General features: G+C 43.2%; 1 protein-coding gene across 3 annotated transcripts in view; it reads left to right on the top strand.

Annotated features, from left to right (window-relative positions):
• Window positions 1–4,015: 4,015 nt before the first annotated feature.
• scai (suppressor of cancer cell invasion) overlaps window positions 4,016–15,519 on the top strand; it is a 144,111-nt gene continuing 132,607 nt past the window's right edge. For all 3 annotated transcript variants that reach the window (XM_072239899.1, XM_072239900.1, XM_072239902.1), the window contains exon 1: window positions 4,016–4,342. The gene's annotated coding sequence lies outside the window, so the exon portion shown is untranslated. The remainder of the gene's footprint in view (window positions 4,343–15,519) is intronic.

Genomic DNA, 15,519 nt, shown 5'->3' with positions numbered 1-15,519 from the left:
AAGGATTCTTCATCCTTCATCAGGACTGGAAAAGAAGGGAAAAGAAGCCAGAATAAGAAGGGGGGGTGGGGAAGAGAAGTGGGATGAAGTGATAAACTGGGAGGTGATGGATGGAAAAAGATAAAAGGCTAAAGAAGGGATCTTAATAGCAGAGAACAGCAGACCGTGGGAGAAAGGGAAGGAGGAAGGGCACCATAGGGAGGAGATGGGCCAGTGAGGAGAAGAGAATAAGTAACGGGGAGCCAGAATGGGGAATGGAAATAGAGAGAAGGAGAAGGAGGAGAAATGACCAGAAATTAGAGAAATTGATGTCCATTCCATCAGGTTGCTCCTCCAGCTGAGAGTGCCTTCATCATGGCCGCAGGAGAGGCAATGGACAAACGTGTCAGAATGGGAATGGACAATAGAATTGAAATGTGTGGCCACACGACACCTATATTTCTGTAAAATACCCTGAAATTTACTTTGTAGCGCAAGAAATGAATGAATTTTTATTTACTGCAGCAATAATTACTGCTCATCAAGCTCTCTGTCATGTGTTCATTGCTGATTTTTGAACTACTCTAACCTTCTGCAGGTCAGACTCTTCAAGTCTACATCCAAGGAATGATGAGGGTTTCTGTTTCCTGCTCTTCCAGGTGAGTTGCAGACACTGGCATCTCTGAGCAAAATAAATTTTCTTCATGTCCTTCCTCTCTCATCCTTCTAGCCATCTATGCCTCTTGATTTTTGATCCCTATTTACCCTTTCAAGTCCGCTCAAAATTTTACACAGCTCAGTTAAATCTCCATAGCTGCCTGTGTTCTAAAGAAAATAAATGTAGTCTATCTAAAGTTTTATCACAGGTTTTTTGTTTAGTCTTGGTAATATCCTAGTAAACCCCCCCTCCTCTGGAACCTCTCCAATGCAGAGATATTTTTTTTCTGCAGAACTAGATGTAATGTTCAGTCTATAGTCTTACCGGTCTGTATAATTCTGCAACAACTTTTCTGATCTTATATTTTATTACCTGACTAATAAAGAAAAGCATCCAGTACACCTGTTTAACTGTCCTCTGCCTTAATGACTGGAGTCGGTCTGCTTCTTCCACTCAATATTCTCCTATTTGTTGTATATTCATTTGCCTTGTTGAATCTTCCCAAATGCATCACCTCACATCTGCCTGGATTAAACTTCATTTACCTTTTTTTTGCCCAACTGGGCAAAACATCTGTATCTTCCTGCAGTCTAAAGCAATTCCCTTCACATCCATTTGCAACGGTCTGTATCACCCTTTTAATTTTAATTATATCAGGAAAGGCAAGGAAGTGAACAATGAGCTATAAACAGTACAACACTGGACAGGCCATTTGGCACATAATTTTGGGCCCATCGTGTTGAACTCCACTGCTAACAGAATTGCACTGGCATAAAGATTCTTTAAGCATTTGCCTTCTGCTGTTGAGCCAATTTTGGATGCAGTTTGCGACATTTCTTTGGGTCCTATTTATTTTGTTTGCTTGGTTATTTTGACTCAGCTGACCTGAACTAGCGTGGATAACTTCACTCACTCCAACACTGAACTGATTCCACAGCCTATGGGCTCTACAACTCATATTTTCAATATTATCAATTAATTTATTTTTTTTTCCTTTTTGTTATTTGTACACTGGTTTGTCTTTGTGTGCAGTTTTCATTGATTCTACTGTGACTCTTTGTGAATGCCTGCGAGAAATTGGGCGGCGGGGAAGAGATACGCCTCTACCGAAGGAGGCGTAAGGCACCCCTCCCCTCAGCTAGCCTGCATGTCATCCTTGGGCAAGGTATAGCATCCGCCTAGCCCTCCAATGAGGGTCGAGTGAAGCCATGGGAACAGGTGGTGGACGGTCGTATGAGCAGCTGGTGCACATCACAAGTCCTGGTTATGTGACCACTGGTGCCAGGCAGAAAATCTCTGAGGAGTATTGATAATGGCTGGGGGTCACCCATCTTGTAAAGAAGGCAATGGCTAACCACTTCTGTAGAAAGATTTGCCAAAAATGATCATAGTCATGGAAAGACCGTAATCGCCTTTATCATACAAAAAGACAGGATACATAAGTCAAGTCAAGTCACTTTTTATTGTCATTTCAACCATGACTGCTGGTGCAGAATATAGTAAAAATGAGACAACGTTTTCCAGGGCCATGGTGCTACATGAAACAATACAAAAACTACGCTGAACTACAGCCCTATCCAGGACTGCATGAAGTGCACAAAACAGTGCAGGCACTACAATAAATAATAATAAATAATAAACAAGATAGTAGGCACAGTTGAGGGTATAGTAGGTTGGTGTCAAGCCAGCCTCTGGGTATTGAGGAGTCTGATGGCTTGGGGGAAGAAACTGTTACATAACGAACGAACGAGCCTGCAAGAAAAATGATCTCCGGGTTGGTGACCTAAATGTAGTTTGATAATAAATTTAATTTGAACTTTTGTGTGTGATCTTGTCAAATGCCTTGGTAAAATCCATTTACATTACGTTAGCCATACAGTCCGAAGCAGTTCAGTCAACGTAATCAGACAGGACTTTTCCTAAACCTCTCTAAGGTGTTGCTGTCTTGTAGCCCCGACAGCCTCGAGTCAATGCTGACTTCTGTTGTTGTCTGTTTGGAGTTTGCACGTCCTCCAGGGGGGCCGCATGTGTTTGTTCCATGTGCTCCGTTTTTCTCCCATAGCCCGGAGACGTGCTTGTTTGTAGGAGAATTGACCACGCGACGTGACTCCTTGGGTAGTATAACTGGTAAGGGTATTAGATTCGGGTAGGAGATGGTACTCAATGGGATTAATGAAATCGCTCTGAGAAACAGCACGGGCTGAACGCCCTCTTCCTACATGTTTAATGGGATATGAGTAGTCTTAATTAATCTGTGCCCTTTACAAGAGTGTATGCCGTTACCAAAGTTAAGCTAACTGGTCTGTAATTACAGAACTCAATTTATATCCCTCCCCATCTTGTGTTTAAGAAACTTGTATTTAACATGCTGGAAATCTAGATCAACGCACATACAAAATGTTGAAGGAACTCAGCGGGTCAGATAGCATCTATGGAGCTGAATACGTCTTCATCAACGTTTCCGGCTAAGGTATTTCATTAGGTCTGGAAGTTTCTTGTTTGTAATCTTGTAGTGGTGATGGTGTTGGTTCAGGGCTATAGCTCAAATAAACACGTTCACTTTTAGAGTTCTGTATGTGTGGTTTCTTTTCGCTGTCCTTTTAAAATGATAGGCGGGTAACTGGACAGAATATTCAGTCATAGAAGGAATAACATTGTGTACGTGACCACGAATTCTCTCTCTTCCCCTGCGGTTGAAAAGTCACTTTTACTCTGTTAACCCTGTTTCTGCCACCGCGGAAGCTGCCCAATCTACTGGGAAACTTGCCATCATTAAAAATATATATTTCAGATGTTCAGCATCAGCAGCATTTTTCTGTTGTTTTGTCTTCCTTTTTCCCTTTCTTTGTTGGTAAAATGGAAACTTGGATCCGTGCCAGGATTTTTTTAACTGTCGGAGAGGGCAGGCAATTTCAGATCTGCTACACGATGGGACTGAATGGGGGAAGCTGAGAGAATTCATACATCTGGCAGGGTGAAGCTTACAATTCTAGATATGTCGCATTGCAAATTGCAAGGTCTTCTGGTAGAATTCCATTTGTGCATCTTTGCAACGCGTTACATAAGGGGGGGGGACGACTGTGAAATGAGTAAATAGAGGAACATCAGCTCGGCACATTTAATAAACGACGTCTCACTCGGCGGCGTTCACGGCCGTCCGCCGCTGATTGGCTGAAGGTTTCCAGGCACTCCGCACCCCAGCCTTAACGCCGGAGTCAACCAAACCAAAAGCGACGAAGACATGCCCGCCCTCCGCCACGTCACGGGAGAGACGTCCGCCTGGTCCAAAGGGACGAGAGGACGCCTGGAATGGGCGGCTTTAGTCGTGGGCGTGGGCCAATGGGTGCGCGGAGATCGGCGAGGGGGCGGTGCCGAGGCATCAAGCTAGTGCGAGCAGCGCGTAATAAGAGGCGGTAGGGCTTTATGGTGGTGGCGCGGGCTCGGCGGTTGATATTGGCGGCGCTTGGGGGTGAAATAAACGGCGTGATCCTGGTGCTCGGCCCGCCGAGGTGCTGCATACCGACGGAAGGGACGAAGGGCGGAACAGAGCCGGAGCCCCGTTGTGTCGAACCCCCAGGTGGAGACGAGTGGAGAGGGGGCGCGGTGGGCTGCTGAAGGCAGCCGGTTCGAGCCTGTCGTGTGGTGAACGGTCGGCTGTCCGGTCTGGTCCGTGCCGGGGGTAGGCCGCGGGCCGGCGCGTGTGAGGTGAGTCCGGCACCGGCGAGCACGCTGAGGGCAGGTGGCTGGCTGGCTGCGCGCTTCGCCGGGAGTTGCTGCAGCCGCCTGTGCATGCGACCGCCCCTTTTCCCACCTGCATGTGTGTGAGATAAATACAGATAACGTGTGGAGTAGACAACACGGTAATTCCCATGTGACAGAATCACATTTTATGGTTCCTTACACGCTTGTTATTGTACCCTGCACTCATTCTGGCTTTGAGTAGTGGTTGCACTTTTGTTTTAACAGCGTCCTTTCAGGTCCTGTGGTTGTCTCAAAGCGAGTTGCATAGCTTCTCTCCAAGGTATCATGCTTTATAAATGCAGTCATCCTCTTCCATTATAACCCGTCACTCCTTTCCAGTCCTGATGAAGTGTCTAGCACAAAACGTCGATTATACTCGTTACCATAGATGCTGTGTGGCCTGCTGAGTTCCTCCGCTGTGTTGTGTCTCTAGCCCTTTTCAGACCCCTGTGTTTTTTTTACTTGATGTTCCCTTCTAATTTTGACCCATTTTTCTTGGAAGCCATGTCTGAATCCTTCTAGTCAGGGTTTTGTCTTCATCACAATGCTGGAATAGATATTATCAAAGTCATTTGCAGCGTCCTTTGTGACTCTTAACAGTAGAAGTAATCTTTGCTTGTTTTCAGCTTTGATGTGCAGCTATGCTATCTACTGCTGCAGCATGTATTTTGCATCCAGCTAATCATGCTCAGAAAATCAACTCTTAGCTTCTCATTTCATCTATGCTTTTCTCTTCCTTTCCTGCTTTTCTCTTCCTTTCCTGCTTTTCTCTTCCTTTCCTGCATCCCCCTCAAGAGTATTTGTCCTTGGAACTTCCTATCTCTCATTTGTGTGTTGTAGTTATACAACATGGAAGAAGACCTCTTAACCCAATTTGTCTATGCAAATCAGATATCAGTATGAGCTATTTCCATTTGTCTATCTGACCCTGTATCTAAGCCTGTATCTTTTATCCTCTAGTGCCATCAAAGTACACTTTACCTGTGTCCACATGTACATTTGCAATCCTGTACATCCACATTTTCATGTTACTTGCTGCCATTCCCTTCTACTATTGGGAAGAACAATGCATTGTTGGCCCCTTTCAACAAGGTACATTCCCCCTCCTGCTATTTGTGTAAAGCCCACCTTGTTCCACTTTCCATAAACTCAGTGTCATTTTAAAAACTATCCTATGTTCTAATTTGTCCCACTATTCGTCAATCATGGTTTAGTTACCAACGCTGGTTTAGTTACCAACATCGGTTCCTGATTCAGCAATGTATCACCTGAAATTCTGTTGTGTTTTCACATCTCAACCTTCCCTTTTCCAAATTTCTTAAACTTTAAATCACCTTAAGCTTTGCATTTTGGAGCTATTTGAATATTCTTGCTCCATCATCGGCACCAATGTCTTCAGCTGTCCCAAGTTCTGGAATTCCCACTTTGAACATTGTTGTTACTTTATTATTTGTTTTTTTTTGCTTTGTATTTGGTGTTTATTTTGTAGTTTTCCATTGATTCTATTGTGTTTCTGTGTTACACTATGGTAATTGTTAAAACTTCTATAAAGCTTTTAATCATCTACCCAAATGACTTATCAGATATTGGTTGGCCTGTGGTGATATTCTATATTGTTAAAGGTGTATTATGATGTTATGGTAATACATGAAAATGCAGCATCAACTTGTGCTATGGAGTCCCACAAACCAGCATGTGACAGGTTTGTTTTGGTGTTTATTTTGGGAGCACGGGGGGAACTTTCCCACACTCCTTTCAACTGTGCCATTGAGCCATCAAGTAGATCACTGTTTTTGCTTCAGTATCTCATCAGAAATGTAGCATGTTCTATGAATGGTGGTGGAGGTCCAGTAGGAATTATGGAATTATTTCCACAAGCCTCAATCGGGGATTTTGACTGTGGAGCAAATAGTAAGTGGATGTGATAATTGATCATGTTGGTTATTCATTACTACAGATTGAATGAGGGCAATGGGCTCACAAGTTTTCAATTCAACAGCCTGACTTAAGTTTATTTCAACAAGTATCTTAAGTTTTCTCTAAGCAGAAAATGACATGCATATTCCCAGAATTATAACTACCTATTGATAGGATTGTAATGAATTCATTCTTGTTGGTCAGAGCCCTGTTTATGTAGTAAAATCAGTGGCGAAATTGCCTTCCACTTGCTTGTCCAGCAGGAGGATAGCTTTGTGTTTTTATGAATGCTGATGCTCTAAATGATTTAAAAAAAAAGCTATTGCCAATATTGTCTGATTTATGATTTAATTGAATTAAATGTAAAATGCTGGGATTTTAATTGGCTATGTCAATGTAGTTTTTACAATGAGATGGATTTCTAGATTGGTATGTTGAGGGACTGGCTGGGGAGCAAGCTATTTTGGATCTAGTGCTGTGCCCCAAGAAAGGGTTCACTAATAGTTTTGCAAAGGAGCTTGGGGGGAGGGGGAAGAATGGCCATTATGAAGGAATTTTACGTTGTTTGAATGTGGTGTAATTAAATCTACAGTGGAAAGCATAAAATTGCAGGAGGCAGATGAATGTGGTAGATTTGGAAATTTTATTGATGGGTAGAAGTGCACAGGCTGTGGCTAGAATAAAGGAACTTTATAATACTATTATATAATTTGCAGTAAATAAGCTAAGGTACAAAAAAGATCCAGATGTGGATTCCAGGCATAGAGGTTGTATTAAATCTGTCTATCAAGTGACCAGATAAAGTAATTGCTTCAGGATTGGGAAGGTTTTGGCATTCAGCAAAATAATTGCACATTAATAAATCCTTTTCACGTTGGAAGGCTGACTTCTGGAGAATCGCAGGGATTGGTTTTTGGGGTCTTAGCTATTTGCTTTTAGTATTTGGTATCAAATTAAAATTTCTATTGTATAGAATTAAGTGGGAATGTGAGTAATGGTGATGATAGAAACTTGGAGGACATTTAGCTGAGTGAATGAGTAACAGTTTGGCAGACGGTGTATAGTGTGGGGGGGAAATAGTGTGAGATTATCCACTTTAGTAGGAACAACAGGTCAGATTCTTGTATAGCAACAATTCTGTAAACCTAGACCTTGGTCTTATTTCTGAGCCAATGTGGTCATGAACTTGTCCCACAATGCATGAAGTTCACCACACAGCCTATCAGATTTCCTCCACATATCACAGTTGAGTTTCCAAAAAGCATATAAAGACCAATTTGGAGGACACTGCAATCCACAGTGCACTGATGATGTCTCCTCGCATGGTGATGAAACATTTTCGAGATCAGAACAACTCAACCCGACTGGGAAATGTTGGTGTTCAAGGGGATCAGGATGTCCCCCTATACTGCCACTGAGAGCTAACATAGCTGTAAAGGCTTTTTGCTCTGATCACATAATTCCCTTCAGATGTGACAGGAAGCTCAGAGACTTCAGCCTGCACCCTGCCTTGTACAGCTGGATCCTGGACTTCATATCGGATCGTCAACAAGTGGTGGGGTTAGGCTCCCTCACCTCTGCCCCTGTGACCATCAACAAAGGTTCCCCCCCCCCAAGTTATGTCCTGAGTCCTCCCCTTTACACCCACGACTATGCTTCCACACACAGCTCCAATCTGCTGATCAAATTTGCAGATGACATGACATTAATTGGTCATATTTCTAGCAGTGACGAGACAGCCTACAGAGGAGAGATTAACACCCTGACACAGTGGTGCCAAGATAACAACCTCTCCATCAATGTCAAAAAACAAGAGCTAATTGTGGATTACAAGAGGAACAGATATAGGCTTGCTCTGATCAATATCAATGGGAATGCAGTTAAGAGGGTGAATAGTTTCAAGTTCCTTGGCATACACATCACCAAAGATCTCACCTGGACTGTACACACCAGTTGTGTGGTTTAAAAAAAAAAGCACAACAGCGTCTCTTCTACCTTGTAATGTACTGTGTGAGTATTCGTAACGTCAGGACATAGAGAAATAAAAAAAAATGGAAGTCTGTTAAATAAATGTGGTTGTTCAATCTACAGCGGTGTCCGAGTCACATCAATATTAAGTGGTGTCAGAAGAAATCGTGGGGGGGGAGAAAGGAAGAGAAGACACGTAAAAGATGTCACAGCTATAGCCACTGTCAAGTTTAAGCCTAGAAGGTAATCTTGCTGAGAACTGGAAAATATGGATCCAGAAATTTGAGCTGTTTTGCACCGCTAGCGGCGTAGCTAAAAAGACGGAGATGGAGAAAGTGCAATGTGCCACGTTTCTGCATGTGGTGGGGGAAGAGGCAATAAAGGTTTGCAACACGTTTGTCTTCCAAGATGATGAGCAAGATAAAATCAAAGTGTTAAAGAAAAAGTTTCAAGATTACTGCGAACCGAGAAAAAACCTACTGTACATCGGACACGTTTTTCACAAGGGCTCAAGGGTTAAGAGAGACCATCGACGCCTATGAAACAGATTTGAAGAGCAAGGCAAAAGACTGAGGTCAGACAACTGCATGACTCTTTAATACATGACAGGATTGTATGCGGCATATGAGATGATCAAGTGAGAGGCAGGCTAGTGAGAGAGGTGGATCTTGCATTAGAAAAGGCAATTGATGTTTGCCATGCCAGTGAGATCACGTCAAGTCAGGTTAGAGTGCTCAATGAAGAGATTGAAGCGCACAAAATAAAACTGTGAAAACTGACAAGAGTAGGACAAAGCCAGCTCCACAGGGTGATCAAAAGGAAGTTAACTGCAGCAGATGTGGTTATAAACATGGATACAGAAAATGTCCAGCCTTTGGTGAGACATGCAAGATATGCCAGAAAAAAAATCACTTTGCAAAAATGTACAAATCAAAGGAGCACACAAGGAAAGTGCATGCTGTGGAACAGAGTGAGGGCAACAGTGACATGTTCATTGGCACAGTTGAAGTGGAACAGGTGGTACGCATCAAGAATATTGACAATGCAGAGATGGAGGATGAAGATGATTGGACAAAAGATCTGATAAACAGGTGGAATGTGACGTTTAAGCTTGACACTGGGGCAAAGTGCAATGTAATGTCAGCAGAAACATTCAACTCACTGGACATCAGAGGAAGACTGAGAAAATCCACCTGCAAGCTTGTTGCATATTTCGGCCACAAGACGGCACCATTGGGCTAAAAAGCACTCACGTGTGTGTACAAAGGACCAAAAACACAAGACAGGGTTTGAAATAGTATAGCAACATGTTCCAGCAATACTGGGCAAAGCAACATGCACAAAGCTAGGCCTGGTGAAGCGAATCTACGGTGTTGAAAAAGAAAATAACATTCTCAAAGATTTTGATGACTTGTTTTCTGGATTAGGATGCTTACCAGGGAAACACCATATCCAGATTGATCCAATTATTGCATGCCCTGAGAAAGATTCCAATAGCTCTTGGGGATCAAGTAGTGGAGGAGCTACACAGAATGGAAAAGATGGGAGTCATAAGACAAATAGAACTGACCGACTGGGTGAATAGTCTGGTGACAGTGATCACAGAAAAAAAGACGAGGATTTGCATAGACCCACAAAATCTCAACTAAGCCATCAAAAGAGCACTATCTGCTGCTCACGGTTGAAGAGGTTGTCTCCGGCATGCCTAATGCGAAATACTTTTCAGTATTAGATGCAAATCAAGGATTCTGGCAGATCAAGCAGAATGAAGAAAGTTCCAAATTATGCACTTTCAGCACGCCCATAGGGAGATATTGTTTCCTGCATCAACCCTTTGAGATTTCTTCTGCATCAGAGGTATTCCAGAGATCCGTGGCACATATGATTGAAGACCTGGACGGGGTGGTCAACATCATTGATGATTTGCTGATATGGGGTGATACAATTGAGGAACATGATCAGAGACTGAGGAAGCTCCTGGAGAGAGCATGTGAGTACAACCCAAAACTGAACAAAAGTAAATGTAAGATCAGAACTACAGAGATCAAATACATAGGTCATGTACTCAGTGCTGATGGGCTAAAACCAGATGATGGAAAGGTCAGAGCTGTGGTACAGCTACCACCACCTGAAGACAAGCAAGAACTATTGAGGTTCATGGGCATGATACAGTATCTTGCAAAATTCATTTCCAACTTATCAGAGGTCAGCGCTCCATTCTAAAAACTACTAGAGAGCAACGCTGAATGGCATTGGGAAGACGGAACAAAAGTTTTGACACATTAAATCAGTTGGTTACCAATGCACCAGCACTCAAGTTCTATGATGTCAATAAACCAGTGACGATGTCTGTGGATGCCAGTTCAGAGGGAATAGGAGATGTTATACTGCAGGATGGGAGGCCTGTGGCGAATGGATCACAAGCACTTATGGACTGTCAACACTGATATGCTCAAATCGAGAAGGAATTACTCGCCATAGTTTATGGGTGTGAGAAGTTCCACCAGTATGTATACGGCAAAGAAATCCAGGTTGAGAGTGATCACAAACCACTTGAGAGCATCTTCAAAAAGCCACTCCACCAAGCTCCTATGAGGCTACAAAGGATGCTTCTCAGGCTACAGAGGCACACTCTCACAGTCACCTATAAGCCAGGAAATGAACTGTACATCGCTGATGCTTTGAGCCGTGCTTACCTCAAAGAGCAAAAGGAAGAGAGCTGGAGGTCAACTGGGTTACACCTGAGCTACCCATCTCTGAGGAGAAGTTGAACATGTTCAGGAAAGCGACTACAGGTGATATTGAAATGCAAATGCTAAGAGACATTACAATGAATGGATGGCCAACAGAAAGAAAAGATGTTCCCCAGGAAATGCAGAAATACTGGACATTTAAAGAGGAAATCAGCTATGCATCAGGACTAATGTTCAAAACAGCAAAACTCATCGTACCAAACCAAATGAGACAGGAAATGTTCAACAGAATTCATGAGTCACACCTGAAATGTAAAGAGAGCAAGGGACATTCTCTGTAGGCCAGGCATGTCAACTCAGAGGGCATTGTGTCTCAGTGTGCTGTCTGTAATGAAAACAAAAACAGCAATCCAAGAGAGCCTCTGCTTCTCCACCCACTACCAGGAAGACTGTGGGAGAAGATTGGCACAGATCTCTTTCACTACAATGGTGCAGAATATCTGCTTTGTGTGGACTACTATTCAAAATATCTGGAGATCACCAAGTTAAGTGACACATCTAGTCGAGGTGTCATTATCGCAATGAAGTCGACATTCGCAAGACGTGGTATTCCAGATATTGTCGTTAGTGACAATGGTCCACAATATGCCAGTGATGAGTTCAGAGGGTTCTCAGAAAGCTGGGAATTTCAGCATGTTACTTCCAGTCCAGGGCACGCTCAGTCTAATGGACAAGCAGAGAAAACTGTATAAACTGTCAAGAACATGCTCAAGAAGGCACATAGCAGCAGCGGTGACCCTTACGTTGCTCTGCTTGAATACCGCAACACACCGATTGAGGGTGTAGGGTTCTGTCCTGCACAGCTGTTGATGGGACGTCATCTGAAGTCTGAGCTGCCAATATCCACAACTCTACTGACTCCTGAAGGTAATGCTCAAGTACATGACAAGCAAAAGTACAAGCAAATAAAGCAAAAGAGCTACTATGACAGACATACAAGACAGTTGCCAGATCTGCATACAGGTGAAAATGTCAGAATACAGAGAGGAGACACTTGGCAACCAGCTGTGGTTGTGAACAGACATCAGCAACCAAGATCCTTCATAGTTCTCTTACTAGTTCTTCTTTCAGTTAGTCCTGACAAAGGGTCTTGGCCCGAAACGTCGACTGTACCTCTTCCTAGAGATGCTGCCTGGCCTGCTACGTTCACCAGCAACCTTTATGTGTGTTCCTTCATAGTTCGCACGCTGGATGGAAGAGTCTACAGGAGGAACAGGAAGCATCTGCTGAAGACAGGTGAGAGGAGTTTCCACGTACAGATGCACAGGACATTTCCACATATAGACATGGAAACGAATGACACCAGGAGTGCAGACTGCAAAGACACAGAGGTCACTCGAGAGACTGACACTGCTGAAGAACAAGCACAGTCATAGTTGTATCACACACACGGTCTGGGAAACAAGTTAAACTTCCAGCTAGATACAGAGACTAGACATATATACAGTCTCACACAGTTTGAGGCAAAGTCACACATGTTATAAGTTCCAAGGTGTGAAATAAAAGGATCGTTAGTCTATGTTAGTAAAAGAAAATACACTGCTGTTAATATTGTAAGATGCAATGCAGAATACAGTACAAGAAGTTAAGATTTTTTGGTTTATGTCATGGTTGTTGCACTGTAAGAAGGGCATACCTAGAGGTACTGTTTTGGTAATTCAGTGTTGTAAAAAGAAAAAAAATCTTAAAGGGGGATGTAATGTGTGAGTATTCGTAGCGTCAGAGTATGTATGACGTTAGGACGTAGAGAAGTAAAAAATGGAAGTCTGTTGAATAAACGTGGTTGTTCAATCTACAGCGGTGTCCGAGTCACATCAATATTGAGTATGTCAGGCGGCATGGGCTCCCAAATCCTCATACCTTCTACAGGGGCACCATTGAGAGCATCTTGGCTGGCTGTACTACCACTTGGTACAGGAACTTTGATTGCTGGGCATTGCAGAGAGTGGTATGGACTGCCCAGTGCATCTGTGGATGTGAACTTCCTTCCATTGAGGACATTTGCTGCAGCAGGTGCATAAGGGCCTGGAAGATCACTAGGGGCACCAGTCACCCTGACCATAAACTGTTTCAGCTGCTCCTGCCTGGCACACTGTACTGCAGCATTAAAGCCAGGACCAACAGGCTATGGACAGCTTCTTTCTAAAAGCAGTTAGGCTTATAAATTCACATGTCTGTACCTTGTGATGGAGGCATAATGCAGAGATTTTTTACTTCCTCACATTGTGGGATGGATGTAAGATTTAAATAAATTCAGTTCAACAAGGGTAAGGGTGTCTTGCCGAAATCGTAGTGAGTCCTGGTGGGACTGTATCTGGAGAATTGCATATAATTCTCTTTTATTCAAAGAAAAGTAGTTAAAAAGTATGATTAGCAGGTAGTTTCACTTAATTGTTTCTTTGGAGTGCAGGGCTATCACATGAAGGAATTGAGTAGGCTTGGTCTCTGTCCTCCAAATGTGACTGTTGAAACAATGAATTCTCAAAGAATATTTTCCTTGGAAAAGGAGTGTAGAACTAAGGGCCAGTGTTGGAATAAGGAGTAGGTCATTTAGGATTTGAGAGAAATATCTCCAAGGGTGGTGAATTCAGTGTAATGGAGGCTTGATTTTATTTAAAATGGAGAGAATATTGAAGAATGAGGTATATAGAGATGGTAGGAGCATGGTGCTTAAGTTAGAAGTTGTTGATGGAGTGGACTCCAAGGGTACTTGCATTATTAATTGGTAGTCAATTGCAGTTAAACATCAGTTATTGAATTGACTTTATTACTTGCATTCTTATAAGGAGTAAAAAATCTTTGCGTTACATCTCCATCTAAGTGTGTAATTTGTAGTAATTTTTGATAGTATGTACAACAAGTCAAGTCAATATAACGTAGAAATACATTTATATCAGCATGAATTAATCAGTCTGATGACCTGGTGGAAGCTGTCCCAGAGCCTGTTGGTCCTGGCTTTTATGCTGCGGTACTGCATCCCAGATGGTGGGAGCTGGATCAGTTTGTGGTTGCGGTGACTCGGGTCCCCAATGATCCTTGGGGCCCCCCCCTTTTTTTTTTTTTTACAAAGACAGGTGTGTAAATGTCTTGAATAGTGGGAAGTTCACATCTACAGATGTGCTGGGCTGTCCATACCACTCTCTGCAGAGTCCTGTGATTGAGGGAAGTACAGTTCCCATATCAGGCAGTGATGCAGCCAGTCAGGATGCTCTCAATTGTGCCCCTGTAGAAAGTTCTTGGGATTTGGGGGTCCATACCGAACTTCAACTGTCTGAAGTCAGAGAGGCTTTGTGCTTTTTTCACCACACAGTCGGTATGTACAGACCATGTGAGATCTTCAGTAATGTGGACGCTGAGGAACTTAAAGCTGTTCATCCTCTCAACCCCAGATCCACTGATGTCAATAGGCATGAGCCTGTCTAAATTCCTCCTGTAGTCCACAACCAGCTCCTTGTTTTTGCGACATTGAGGGAGAGGTTGTTTTCTTGACACCACTGTCAGGGTGATGACTACTTTGCCATAGGCTGCCGTGATGTTATTTGAGATTAGGCCAATCAATGTAGTATTGTCAGCAAATGTAATTAGATTGGAGCTGTGAGTGGTGACACAGACATGGGTATACAGAGTGTAAAGGAGGGGGCATAGGATATAGTCCTGAGGGGTAGAAGTGAGGGAGTCCATTCTTGTCACCTGCTGACTATCTGACAGGAAGTTTGGGATCCAGCTGCACAAGGCAGTGTCAAGGCCGAGGTCTCTGTGCTTTGTGTCAAGTCTGGATGGAACTATGGTGTTGAATGGTGAACTGTAGTCTTAAGAACAGCATTCTCACATAAGCATCCTTCTCCAGATGTGTAAGGACTGTGTGTAGAGCTGTGGCTATTGTGAAATCTGTCAATCGATTGTGTTAGTAGGTGAATTATCGGGGTCCAGTGTGGGTGGTAGCATGCTGCAGATGTCATCCTTGACCTGCCTCTCAAAGCATTTGATTATTGAGGTGAGTGCGACAGGATGCCGGTCATTCAGACAGGTTACCTTGGTCTTTTTAGGTACAGGGACGATGATGGATGTTTTGTAGCAGGAGGGCACTCTACACTGGGAGAGGGAGAGATTTAAAAATGTCTGTAAGCCCATCTGCCAGCTGAGCTGCGCACATCCTGAGTACCCGCCCTAGAATGCCACCCACTCCTACAGCCTTGCAGCTGTCCACTCATTGGAAATGCCTGCGTACCTCAGATGATCAAGGTGTAGGTCACTTTGGGGGCTCAGTGTCGAACCAAGTGTTTATTTATTTATATATATAGATTTGCTGCTTTAATCATTGTTTGTAATATGAATGTTCAGTTTTTTGTTTCATCCTTGTGAAGTTGCCAGAAAGAACTCGTGAAAATAAGTCCTGTTTTAATATTCGTGGCCATTGTTGAAGAGTAGTTTATGGTTAATATTGGTTTCTTTTTAAGATGGAGCATTTCTTTGCAATGTTGATGTGATTTTTAGTTTCGTGTG

This window comes from Mobula birostris, chromosome 22, assembly GCF_030028105.1.
Source record: "Mobula birostris isolate sMobBir1 chromosome 22, sMobBir1.hap1, whole genome shotgun sequence".
Classification (NCBI taxonomy): domain Eukaryota; kingdom Metazoa; phylum Chordata; class Chondrichthyes; order Myliobatiformes; family Myliobatidae; genus Mobula; species Mobula birostris.
Note: the sequence above shows the minus strand (reverse complement) of the source record. Positions and strands in the feature narration are given on the sequence as shown.